Here is a 13256-nt window from a genome sequence, read left to right on the forward strand (position 1 = left end):
CTTTAATGGCCTCCCAATTACCTACACCTGCAAAACTGGATTCTAAAGCCTTATCCTAACTTGCAAAGGACTCTTTAGCCAATTTCTCCACCTTCATTTCTTACCATTCTCCTTTGGGCATTCCTGGGTTACAAGCTAACTGAATTATTTTTGACTTCCTAAAATATTCCTCTTCCTTTCTCTGTATAGCTCTCACGCCAGGCAAAAAATACTATTGACCAATTCAAATTCCTTCCAAGTGACATGTAATAATAGTGATGATGGCAATAATGATATAAGTAGTGCCCAGCCTTAGGGAGGGCTCATTATGTGCCAAGCATCGAAATAACCAGTTTCTACATGCTTAAAAGAATAAAAAGACATAGTTCTTTTATTCTTCTTGATAACCCTAGGTAGTAGGTTCTGTTGCTATGAGAAACTGGGATCTATACCTTATAAGTAAATGAGTGCAGATGGCAAACACTTTCTTTTTCATGAGTGATTTCACAAGTTTTATAAACCAATTTTATTCAGATTTGTCAGGCAAAATTCTTTTCGGCTGTTTTTGGTAGAAATGACAGCCACCAACAATTTTTAGCTGTTCACACTTCTGTACGCTCAGTGAAGCCTAGCTCTCTGTCTTCTTAGAGGTTCAGGCACCTCCAACAGGAAACCTTCACTTTAACCAGAGCAAGAGTCCAGAAGCAAGATTATTTTTACCTTAATACCAACAACTGCAAATCTGAATTTTCTCTGGTGCTGGCTGAACACAATGAGATTTTAAAATTATAGCTAGGATAGGCATTGTTAGAATGTGATCCCTATGGATTTCTTAGGGAATCTGTAAGGTCAAAACTATTCTGTGATAATATTGAGATGCTATTTGTTTTCTTTCAGTGTTTCAACATTTATGTTGATGATGCAAAAGCAGCAGTGAGTAAAACTGTTGGAGCCTTAATACAAATCAAGACAGCATTGAACTGTGCTAGAAGTCTTGTGTTCTTGATTCCATAGCATTCACGGGGTGGAGGAGGCAGGAGAGCTCCTTGAGGACTTCCTTGAGAAAACAATGAAATTGATTAATTTTATTAAATCTAGACCCTTGAGTACATGTCTTTTAATATTCTAAGTGAAAAGTGGAAAGTTTGTAGAAAATCCTTATGCTTCACACTGAAGTACAATGGTTGTGTCAAGGAAAAGCACATGTGTAATTGAGCTAAAGCTAAACTGGATGTTTTAATCAGGGAATATTTAATTGAAAGAACTGAAAGGCAAAGTATGATTATTCAATCTTGGGTACTTGGCAGACATAGTCTCAAAAACGAAGTGAGCCTGTTGCTTCAAAGATAGCAACTGACAGCATTTGCTGCCAGTGATAAAATTTGAGCTTTCAAGAAAAATTTAGCATTTTGAAAATCTTGTCTTCTTCACCATACTGACAGTATCCCAATATTTAAAATTTTTTATGAGATTAGTGGAAATATTAATGACTGTTATTTTCTTTATATTCAATAATGAAATATGTTAACATTTGTAATATCTGGATAGTCAGTCGACCAACATTTCCTAATTACCAATGCATGATGCTACAAAATCATGCATGGATATAAGATCCACTCAAAGTCCAAGATAGACTGGTGGATTTTAATGGAACAGAATACACAATGTTCATGGATATAGTTTCAGATTCCACATTGTAACCAATCTTCAACAAAATGCCACTTGTTATATTGTGATACAACATCAATAGAAAAAACATCCAAATTATCTGCAAAGATAGTAAAGCACATTTTCTTCCCAGCGACATAAGTCAGATGAGATATGAGGTCAGATTTTCTTCATATGCTTCAACCAAAACAACATCTTAACAGATTAAAGGCAGAAACACAGGAGAATCCGGATGTCTTTTATTAGTCCATAAACTAAAGAGATTTTTCAAAAATATAAAACAATGCCACTCTTACCATATTTTTGGTTTTAAAGAATAAAATTATTTTTCATAAATGTTTATGTTTAACAGGTAAAAAGTCTCTTATCAATATTTAAGAATTACCTAATAAATATTTTATTGAGTTCTTATTTTTAATTTCATAATATAAGTTCTTTGGAGGTTTTAATAAATTTTAAGAACATAAATGGGTTGAGACCACACAGATTATAATCCACTGAGCTAAGTCATCCCGTCTAATGATAAAGGCTGTAAGCCTAGTGGATTCTTATACACTGTTCTCAAAAGAGTGAGCATGTGTTGAAAATTCTTAAGCTCATTCACATATGTTGAATACCTATAATTTCACCACTGAGAGAACATTTTGACACTTATTGTGGTCATTTACAGTAGCCACAGATGAAAAACCTTTCTGATGTTTACCATGATTAGAAAAGTCTGATGTGTTGATCAAGCTAGAGACAAGATCATGTGTAGAGGCTGGAACATGGGCTTTCTCATTAGAGCATTAGCTGACAACACCTGGAGTTTAGATTCATATTATAATTCAGAGTTCAGCAACTGAGTTCTAACTCAACCTAAATAAGAAAAATCTAGCACTACGCTAGCTATGCTAAAATATTTTAAAGTTAAATTACAGACATTGTAATATCCGACCAGATGCCACCTGCCTTTGAATTTCTATTTCTTTTTATATATGTTTTTCAGCATCTCTAGTTCTATATTCTGCCAATTCTACACTGAAAGCTTTTGTGCATTTATTTTACTCCCTGTTCTTTTCACAAATTATGAGATATTACCTGACTACTAGAAGCAGAAACAATATATGATAACTGGGTAAAGCAGATATTAAGAAGCAAGAGAAATCTATGAATGCTAATGGGAAGCTGCGCACTTGGAACATGCAATCCCAGTAATACATAGGGAGTCATAATAAAGAAAAAGTAAAGAAATGGATATTACAATGGTACCTGAAATACAGCAATGAGTACCTAGAAGCAGACACTATTTGGTCAAAAAAAGTTAAAAAAAAAAAAAAAAAAAAAAAAAAACCCAACATCTGAAAATTGTCAAGTCTTTTTAATCCAGTAGGAGTTCAGGGGTAGGACTTGAGTCATGAGAGGGAAATAAAAAATAAAAAATGAAGTTCATAATCTTAAAGAGATTCAACTATTAATCTGGTATGAAGTTAAAGACTCAAGAAAAAGAAAACAAGACAACATTCCAGCTACCAGTCTATCAGAAAATATAACTAATAAATATATAATTTTTATTTTAGTGAAGATATGGCTTTAGATGTACTGAAAATTGTATTCTTATTATTTGATACTATCAGTCTGCAGATAAAGTCACAAGGCTAGTGACATAGCATGGATAAATTAAGAAACATGGAAGAATAACTCCAAAGCTATAAGAATTCTAACTCCAGTTTTATGATTAAGAGAAGATCTTTGGAGTTAACTTTTTTTTTTTTGAGATGGGGTCTTGCTCTGTCACCCAGGCTGGAGTGAAGTGGTACAAGCTCAACTCACTGCAACCTCCGCCTCTGGGGTTCAGGTGATTCTCCTGCCTCAGTCTCCCGAGTAGCTGGGATTAGAGGCCCCCACCACCACGCCTGGCTAATTTTTGTATTTTTAAGTAGAGATGAGGTTTCACCACATTGGCCAGGCTGGTCTTGAACTGCTGACCTCAAGTGATCCACCTGCCTCAGCCTCCCAAAGTGTTGGGATAACAGGAGTGCACCACTGCACCTGGCCTAGAATCTTGATTGTCTCACTTCAATTGGATCTGAATCCTATCTCAACCACCATCTGGAAGTATAATCTCGAGCAAAATGTACAAGTTCTCTATATTTTCCTGATGCAGATATTAGAAGGATTCTACATAATATTATATGTATAGAGAGAATAACATGCATAGGTATGTTAATTGTTAATTAGTTTTAGTAATAAAATTATGGATTTTTATTATAACACTAAAAAAAAAAAAAACCAGCTGTTGTCACAGTTTCTTAGAATAAAATTTTTTCATGGGCAGCCAAAAGAATAAACACACACAAAAAAGAAAACAAAACATTAAACATCACTAGAAAGTACATTTTAAATGGAAATAGAAACAGCCAATCGTAGTACAAAAATAACATGCTTCTCATTATAAATACGTGAGTATGCTAGGAAGTTTTTGCTAACAAGCAACAAAAACTTCAAAGAGATGGAAAATGTTTAGCAACCAAAATTTAAAGACATAAATAGACTTCTGAGTGAGAATAAAGGTTTACAGTGCTATTTAATCTAGAAATATGAATACTGACCAGAGATATGGTCAAAACAAACACCACAGTAAAGGTAAATGGGTTTAATTTACTTGGATTTTTCACATGCAGAATTTATTTTAAGCTACTGGCAAATTTAAAGATAAATATTTTCCAATATTTCCTCCATTTATACTTGGAATAAACAAATCTTTCAATAAATACTATTTATTTCTCTAAATATTAAATTTATTTTTAAACAATTCTTACATAATGCTATCCTGAAAGACAGACTGTAGACAGGTACTATGAGACTTCTTTAGAGATATAGTACTGTTTTCTTGTACCGTAATATCTTGACAGGAGCAGTTGATATTTTCTGAGTTCCTCTTAACCTCCTTGAGAAGAGGTTATGTGTACCGGAGAAATAAATAAAAACCACCTAAACTCTGATTATGAGTACACAGTTACCGAACCTAAATTAAAGAAGATAAATTCTTCATGGTATGTTAAATGCTCTTAATCAGCTGTCTTAGAAGAGCTGTATGCATAAACCTAGTCTGTGGAAAGACTTTCCATGCATCTAGTCTACATAAAGACAAACTTTCATATTTTCAACGTCCATGTTCTTCAACTCCCACATATATTATCTTGAGTTGATGCTTCTGAGAATAAAATTTCGATTGAGGTACAAGATCTTCATTTCCATTTCCCTTTCAAGATAGTTCTGTGCCCATCGCAAAGTTACTGGCACATTAATGCAGGGTAAAAAGTTTCTGAGAAGCCAAAAAGTGGTATAAAGATATTTATGCTGGAGTTGAGAAAGGAAATAAATAACAATAGGCAAAGAATCTGTTTGTAAGTCAGGTAGTTTCCAGTTGTTTGCTTTGCACAAAATCGAAAAACCTAACTGGTAGTGATGGATTATCAGAATTATTTTTAATAATCTACATAGTTTGGAATAATAACTAGGAAAAACTTCAAATAATTATGCCAAATTCTAATAAGAAAACTTGTTCTATTCCTATCTGGTTAATTATGTAACAAAGTTTCTGAATATGTACATCTAAGGGAAGAAAAAGAACATCATTTGAACACTGTCTAAATCTAGCAAGGAGTCATATTTAGGTGTATAAATTAGTTTTCTTAAACATCATCCATCTTATTAAGAGATGTGCTACTAAAATTTTTATTTTTACGTTTCCTTAGTTTTAAGAATTTTAATGTGTTTAAGTAGTTTTTATCAAAGGTATACCAATTAGTTATAACAAAAACTCAGTTCAGAGAAGAAGAGTTGTCAGATTTGTGATAACAAGAAATCAAAAAATACTACATTTCAATTATACATATGCATGTACATGTTTTCTTACTGCGTAGAAGTATGATAGGATTATCAATAGAAGACATTCAAAAATAAATGTATTTTACATTTTTTAAAATAGATGATGCATATCAAGTTGCTATAGGTTTATGCATAGGTTTATAAATTCTCTAAGAAACATTTCAGAAGATGAAGTTAACAGTTTTAATTTAGCTGCAATCATTTACGGTATGCTGAAATTTTTTTAAGTTACAATATTTAAATTTATGTTCTACCTTTAAAATGATCAGCTAAATGTGTAAAGTAATCCATCGTTCTGTGAAATTCCTTTAGGGGTGAATGAATAAAAGTTTGAAGTTCAGTACTCTAGTCTAAACCATAGACAACAGAAGACACTGCACTGAGACTGGGCTGATTTTAAAACCTCATGGTGATCACTACCTACTGTACAAGGAGGAAGAAAAAACATTTGCAGTTCAGTGACTATGTCTGGTCACTGTTAACTCGCCACACAAGATTTATGATTTTGAATGATTAATCAGCAGTGACCATGATTTGTTTTTAAAGAATTTCTCTTTGAAATGTACCTTGATCTTGATATATCACTTTAAGTTGATCTATACAGGAAAACCTGGCACCAAAAGCTGCAACTGCTTTCAGGGGAGCTTTATGTGATTATTAGATTTCAAAGCCACTAAGCTTTTGCTAATCTTCCACATAAGAGATCTAAACACGATTGTTTATGAAAACTTCCCTCTTCCTCTAAGGTTTCCTCCCTACTCACCTTCCATTTTCTCTAATACCATCTAGAAAGCATGCATTGATTTTCTTTGTTTCAGAAGTTTTTAGCAACCTGACATCCATTTATTTGAAGCAATTCACATACCTACAATGGGAAAGACTGGGTAGTAAACTGCTAAGCATGCAGGCATGAGAAAGCACATCTCCTCTAAACATTTAAAGTCAGAATTTCTATAAAAGTCACAAGTCTTCAATAAATTTTTCCATAACATTTGACTATTTCTAGAGCACACTAAGAAGCATGATACTTTCCTTTTCAGAGCACTGACATTTATTACTTTGCACGAATTGAATGTTTGAGACCCAGACCACTGCAGACACAGTAGAAAAATCAATTGCTTTTCTTATTGCTTTAATAAAAGCTATAGAAATTCTTTGTATTTAACGTGTACAACGAAAGAGAATGTGTGTGTGTGTGTGTGTGTGTGTGTAAAGGGGAGCTCCAGCTGCCTTTAGCTTGAAGGAATCTCCATGTCATCAGCAGACAGGAATTATATTTCATTCACCCTTTTGCCATGGTAAAGGAGTCAACAAGATCCAGATGGTTGTTCTGGGTGTTAAAGTGAGTCTGCTTTGTAATCGTTGTCTGAGACCCAAGCCCTTGCTTTATAGTGCTTAAATAATTGATTTCACCCAGTCTTCAGTCAGAGCTAGAAAACTCCAAGTATTTTCCCATTAATCCTCAGAGTAAGGAACTGCTGATGGTGCTCAGTAGTTCCAAAATTCATGGCTTCATGGGAAATCATACCATTTACAAAGAAATCCATTTTGGCTGGGAAAGAAAATAAAAACCTCATGCTGATGATTTCATAATGTGTCAATCCGGAGTTGCAGATTGACATAGTAAAACAGGAATACTATTAAACTTATCAAAGATGCAGGTTTATGCTGTTCTATCATTTAGTAAGTTATTATACATGTACACTGTTGTTATTTTTTAAATAGGTGAGTTTACAAAAATTAAGGGGTTCAGTGGAAACATACGAAGTAATTCACATGCTATAAAACATTAGGACAACTAACCCTGAAGGTCAAAAACTCTGTAATGAAGAGCTTGGGGTGAAAAGATATTCTGAATGTTTAGCCAGCGAAAGAAGTTCAATAAAAATATATTCCCAGTAGGAATGCATTCAGAATGTTCTGTCTGCTATTGTAACCAATGCAATACAAACTTTATTCATTGTTGGAATTAAAGGTAAGCACATGTTTATTCCTAATGACATTGTAAACTCATTTTCGTTGTTCACATTTGATTGAGATTCTGAAAAAATATGTGAAGCAGACTAGAAACTGAAGTACAGCATGATATAAATCACTTAAAAATAAATATAACAAAGTTTCCTGAAGAAAATTGGAATAACTGCTCTAGACATCTGAATTGAGTAGATTACCATACTCAAGCAATACATTTGGCTGTAAGGTTTTTGAACAAGAAGGCAAAGGATGGGAAACCTATTGGGCTGCATCATTTTCACATTTTAGCACTAGGAAGTATAAAATTTCACCTAATGTCTCTACTTTCCCTAGAAGGAAAACTGTGTTCCTATACAGCCGCTGGCAATACGGACATTAACAACAGCGTACATTTAGATATGTGTCGCAAATATAACGCTAGTGATGCTGGTGTTAAAGTGTCCGATACAGCAAGCTCCGGAGGATACACAATGGATACTAACTTACTTCCAATTAATGATCAACTATATTTTAATGCTTACAAGCAGAAAAAAACACATAAATGTAACATTATAGAACAGGGAATTTTCTCGCTTTTTAAAAAAGAAGTTACTTTGCTAAATTTAATGAAAAACGGCACTTTAAAAATGGTTTGATGTCTCTAAATGTGCCCCAGAAGTTTTGACAAGCACAAATATCAGGAAAGTTACCATGACAGGTTTTCGGAAACAGACATTTTTAATACTATAGTCCCAGTTAGAGCTTTGATCTATTGTCTCACCTACAAAACTGTGTGAGGTGATAAGCTTTAATATGTGCATTATAATGTTCACAAATAATTAGAAATCCTTTCACATATCTTATTGAAGTGCTTCTTTATCAACCACAGGGCAGTTCTCTCCAGAATGATGGAGGTGATTCGATTACCCTTTGTAGACATGGCAGAACAAGAGTTAGTAGAAAAGTTATTCTCAATATTGCCAGGCACGGTGGCTTACGCCTGTAATCCTAGCACTTTGGGAGGCCGGGGCGGACAGATGACCTGAGGTAAAGAGTTAGAGACCAGCCTGGCCAACATGGTGAAACTCTGTCTCTACTAACAATACAAAAATTAGCTGGGCATGGTGGTGCACGCCTGTAATCCCAGCTACCTGGAGGCTGAGGCAGGAGAATTGCTGGAACCCAGGAGGCGGAGGCTGCAGTGAGCCGAGATCATGCCACTGCACTATAGCCTGGGTGACAGAGCGAGACGCCATCAAAAAAAAAAAAAAAAGAAGAAGACGACGAAAAGGAAAGAAAAATTACCTTCATATGGATTTCAAATGATAAATCTTTGTGTCCCTTTATGGAGTAAATCTTATGATTGGTTCACTGACTTGCTTTTTCTTTTTTTTTTTTTTTTTTTTTAATTTTTCTTTAACTTAGCAAGAAAAAGATTATTATCTGGATTTAAGTTAATGGAATTTTTAAATGGAAAGATTTATGTAACGGAAGATAAGAAGAAATATGTGTTTATTTTTAGCAGCACTTTAGTGTGAAAAGTCAGAAGCCAATTACTCTATTTTTAAAATGTTTCCATGTGCAAAGGAATATACATTTTTGGAAGATGTCAAGCAATTTCATTGATTTTCCTGGGACAATGATTGTTTCTAAGAAGAAGGCCATTTGAAAGGTGTAGCCTCTACAGCAGGAATGAAGGGAACAGGGAATGTCTCTAAATGACCTTCCCATTCATACGTTTCTTAGCCTTCTGGCAGCCACCACAACTGTCTTGATGAGACTACATCAGTCTTTAAAGGAAATGAGGGCATGCAAGTTTTCCTGAGATGGAAGAAAAAAACTAAAAAGTAAACAAACAAACAAAAAAACCTGGCACTGCAGCATCACATCTTTAAGCTTTAAAAAAATGTGTTGTAGTCTATTAAGTAAAAATTTATATATTTTTTTTGCCTGGCAAGGTGGCTCACACCTGTAATCCCAACACTTTGGGAGGCAGGTGGATCACTTGAGGCCAGGAGTTCGAGACCAGCCTGATCATTATGGCAAAACCCCATCTCTACTAAAAATACAAAAATTAGCTGGACGTGGTGACACCCACCTGTAATTCCAGCTACTTGGGAGGTTGAGGCACAATAATTGCTTGAACCCAGGAGGCAGAGGTTGCAGTGAGCCAAGATCGTGTCACTGCACTCCAGTCTGGGTGACAGAGTGAGACTCCGTCTGAAAAAAAAAAGATGTTTACTTTTTGAAAATAATTACAGAGATTGTCATGTTGCTGCAAACGACTGACAAAACAGCAGAGTAATGTGAATTCATTCATTAAACACTATCTTTTGAGCTCTTACTGACAGTGTGCCAGGCACCATTGAAGACATTTGGGAGGTAACATGGAACAAGACTGACAAACTCCTCACAGGGTTTCTTTTCTAGGACTGAGACACAATAAACAGGTATGCATAACATATGTTAGGTTGTGATGAGTCCTAACAGAAGGGGTCAAGCCGGAAAGCAGGTGGGAAGCATTACAATTTCAGATGAGGTGCTCAAGAAAGATCTCTCTGGAAAGGCAGCTGTGGAGTTCACAGAAAATTGGCTTCTCTTATTCCAGGATCATCAGGCAAGCCAATGTGGAAATGAACAGTGATTGAAAGATTCAAGTTCTTTTGTTTAATATTTAGAGTCATTAAATCCTTATTTAAAAAGTGGAGGAAAAACAATTTTATTTTTAAATAATTGCTGATGAGGTAGCAACCCTTTTTAGTGGTAGGAAATGATATGTGTCTGAAAGCAACCATTCACCTGGAAAACTGAAACAGAGGTAGCTATTATTTCATATTTTCTTCTCTCTTATACCTCAATAGATTTCTCAAAAGAATGGGAGTTGGGGGAACTTGAATATTCCAGTACTTAGAGTGATGTGGTTTTTGTTTTTGTTTGTTTGTTTTTTTGTTTGTTTTGAGACACAGTCTCGCTCTGTCACCCAGGCTGGAGTGCAGTGATGCAATCTCAGCTCACTGTAAGCTCCAGAGTAGCTGGGATTACAGGCGCCCGCCACCACACCCGGCTATTTTTTGTATTTTTAGTAGAGACGGGGTTTCACCGTGTTAGCCAGGATGGTCTCAATCTCCTGACCTCATGATCCGCCCGCTTTGGCCTCCCAAAGTGCTGGGATTACAGGCGTGAGCCACCGTGCCCGGCCTTTTGTTTTGTTTTTAATGAAAAGCACCATTTCTACAAACTCTGAAAACCAATGTAAAGAATGAAACAAAAATTCAAAAATACTTCATTTATTAAAGCTGCAGACATGGAGATACACTTTACTCACACTAGTAAGATTAAATGTGGTGCAGTTCAGTCTTGATAATGTGCATTTGTTTAATGAGCAAAGTGTCAAGAAACTTTTCATAAAATATACAAAATCCAAAGATCGTTTTGTCATAAACAGACAAGTTGCTATATCCCAATGACACTGGGCATCAGAACATTTTAACAAGGAAGCATTTGCTTCTCTTCTCACTACTCTTTCATCCATCCCAACCTACTCAACAAAACAAGACAATTCCAGCACCTTGGGAGGCCAAGGCGGGTGGATCATGATGTCAAGTTTTCAAGAAAAGCCTGACCAAGATGATGAAACCCCATCTCTATAAAAATACAAAAATTAGGTGGGCGTGGTGCCACGTGCCTGTAATCGGGGGGCTGAGGCAGGAGAATCACTTCAACCTGGGAGGCAGAGGTTGCGATGAACCAAGATCTTGCCACTGCACTCCAGCCTGGGTGGAAGAGTGAGACTCCATCTTAAAAAAAGGGAAAAAAAAATTCAAGACAACCCCTAAATTTATTCCTTGCAAAGACATGGGTTAAAAAATAAAGTAGCACCTAAAAGCCACGTGAAGAAAGGAAAATAAGTAAATTTAACAATAATCAGCATGCATTAAACCACAGAGTAAAAAGAACGAGGGATAAACAGAAAATGTGGAAGAAAAACTAAGCCAGGAATTCATTATTATTGTGTGTAATGATCCCCATTAGACCCTTCTTCATGATGAAATAAGAGTTCTGAGCCATAAACATGACAAATACTGAGAGATGCAAAACGTAAAATTAATGGACCAAAAGATTCTTCTCATTAGAAAATACTACTAATGTAGTATTTTCAAATATACGGCTCACACTTTCCTTTTTTTTAATGCCTATTTTCTTTCCCTGTTTATAAAATAGCATGTGTTTCTGGTGGCATAATCTTTGGAACAGAAATCAATGCACAGTCATTTTTGTTTTAAACTAAAAGATAGTTTAACAGATGTTAAGTAGCTCTGACAGCATTTCTTTAAAAAGTTCAAACATGAAAATATCATTTTGCACCTAATTTAAGAGGCTGCAGAGGAATCAGAATCTTCTATCTCCAAATATTAACATATTTATTGCAGTTCTTGGAGATACTTTAGGTTTCATGCTGAGTACCTGCAATCCACTGCTTTCGACCTAAGTTTGCTGTCTCCAAAACTGTTCATAAAAGAAACATTGGATTGGTAAAATTATATTACAGGTGTTTTATTATTCCATACTATATTCAATAAGGAGACAGTTCATCCTTCAAATCAATACTTCTCAGAACAATCAAATTATAAAATACCATCTTGATGTTGGATAACTCAAAATATGCCATTATTTAATTCATTTAAAAGGCTTTCCAGATGTGTTTTTTCTTCTAAATTGCTGTCAAAGTAGTTATAAAATATTTTCTTTGAATAAGACTAGCATGTAACAATACCTCAGTGCAAAAGATTTGTTTTTGTTATATCTAATTACGTTGAAAGTGTTCTGTAACTCACTTTGGTTCCACTGAAGATTTTTATACCAAAAGAAAATGGTGGATTTGGCCGGGCGCGGTGGCTCAAGCCTGTAATCCCAGCACTTTGGGAGGCCGAGACGGGCGGATCACGAGTTCAGGAGATCGAGACCATCCTGGCTAACACGGTGAAACCCCGTCTCTACTAAAATACAAAAAAAATTAGCCGGGCGAGGTGGCGGGCGCCTGTACTCCCAGCTACTCGGGAGGCTGAGGCAGGAGAATGGCGTAAACCCGGGAGGCGGAGCTTGCAGTGAGCTGAGATCCGGCCACTGCACTCCAGCCTGGGCAACAGAGCTAGACTCCGTCTCAAAAAAAAAAAAAAAAAAAAAAAAAGAAAATGGTGGATTGAAAAACATTAACTATATTGTGGTTGCATCTTAGATTGTCAAGAATGATATTCTTGGCTGGGCATGGTGGTGCAGGCATGTAATCCCTCCACTTCGGGAGGCCGTGGCTGGTGGATCTTTTGAGCTCAGGAGTTCAAGATCAGCATGGTGAAACCCCATCTCTACAGAAAATACAAAAAATTAGCTGGGCACAGTGACATGCACCTGTAGTCCTAGGTACTTGGCAGGAGGATCCCTTGAGCCCAGGAAATCAAGGTTGCAGTGAGCCATGACTGCACCACTGCACTCCAGCCTGGGGTACAGAGCAAGATCATGTCTCAAAAAATTTTTTAAAAAAATATATTCTTAACACAAAATTGTCTTCTATGCCCCTCTCATTAGTGCCTTTTTTATTTTGTACAATTTCCAATTTCATTTCTGAGACACTAGTGGGTCTGGGGTTTTCCCCTAGTAAACTTGTCAATGTTTCATGGACACTGGCAGAAGAAACAAGTCTCCTGGGTCAGAGACAAGCAAGTAGTCCAGCAAGCAGCATGAACACATCTGCGCTGATTCCCCTACCCACCAGGTTCCACATGGGA

The sequence above is a fragment of the Macaca fascicularis genome, chromosome 5, assembly GCF_037993035.2.
Source record: "Macaca fascicularis isolate 582-1 chromosome 5, T2T-MFA8v1.1".
Classification (NCBI taxonomy): domain Eukaryota; kingdom Metazoa; phylum Chordata; class Mammalia; order Primates; family Cercopithecidae; genus Macaca; species Macaca fascicularis.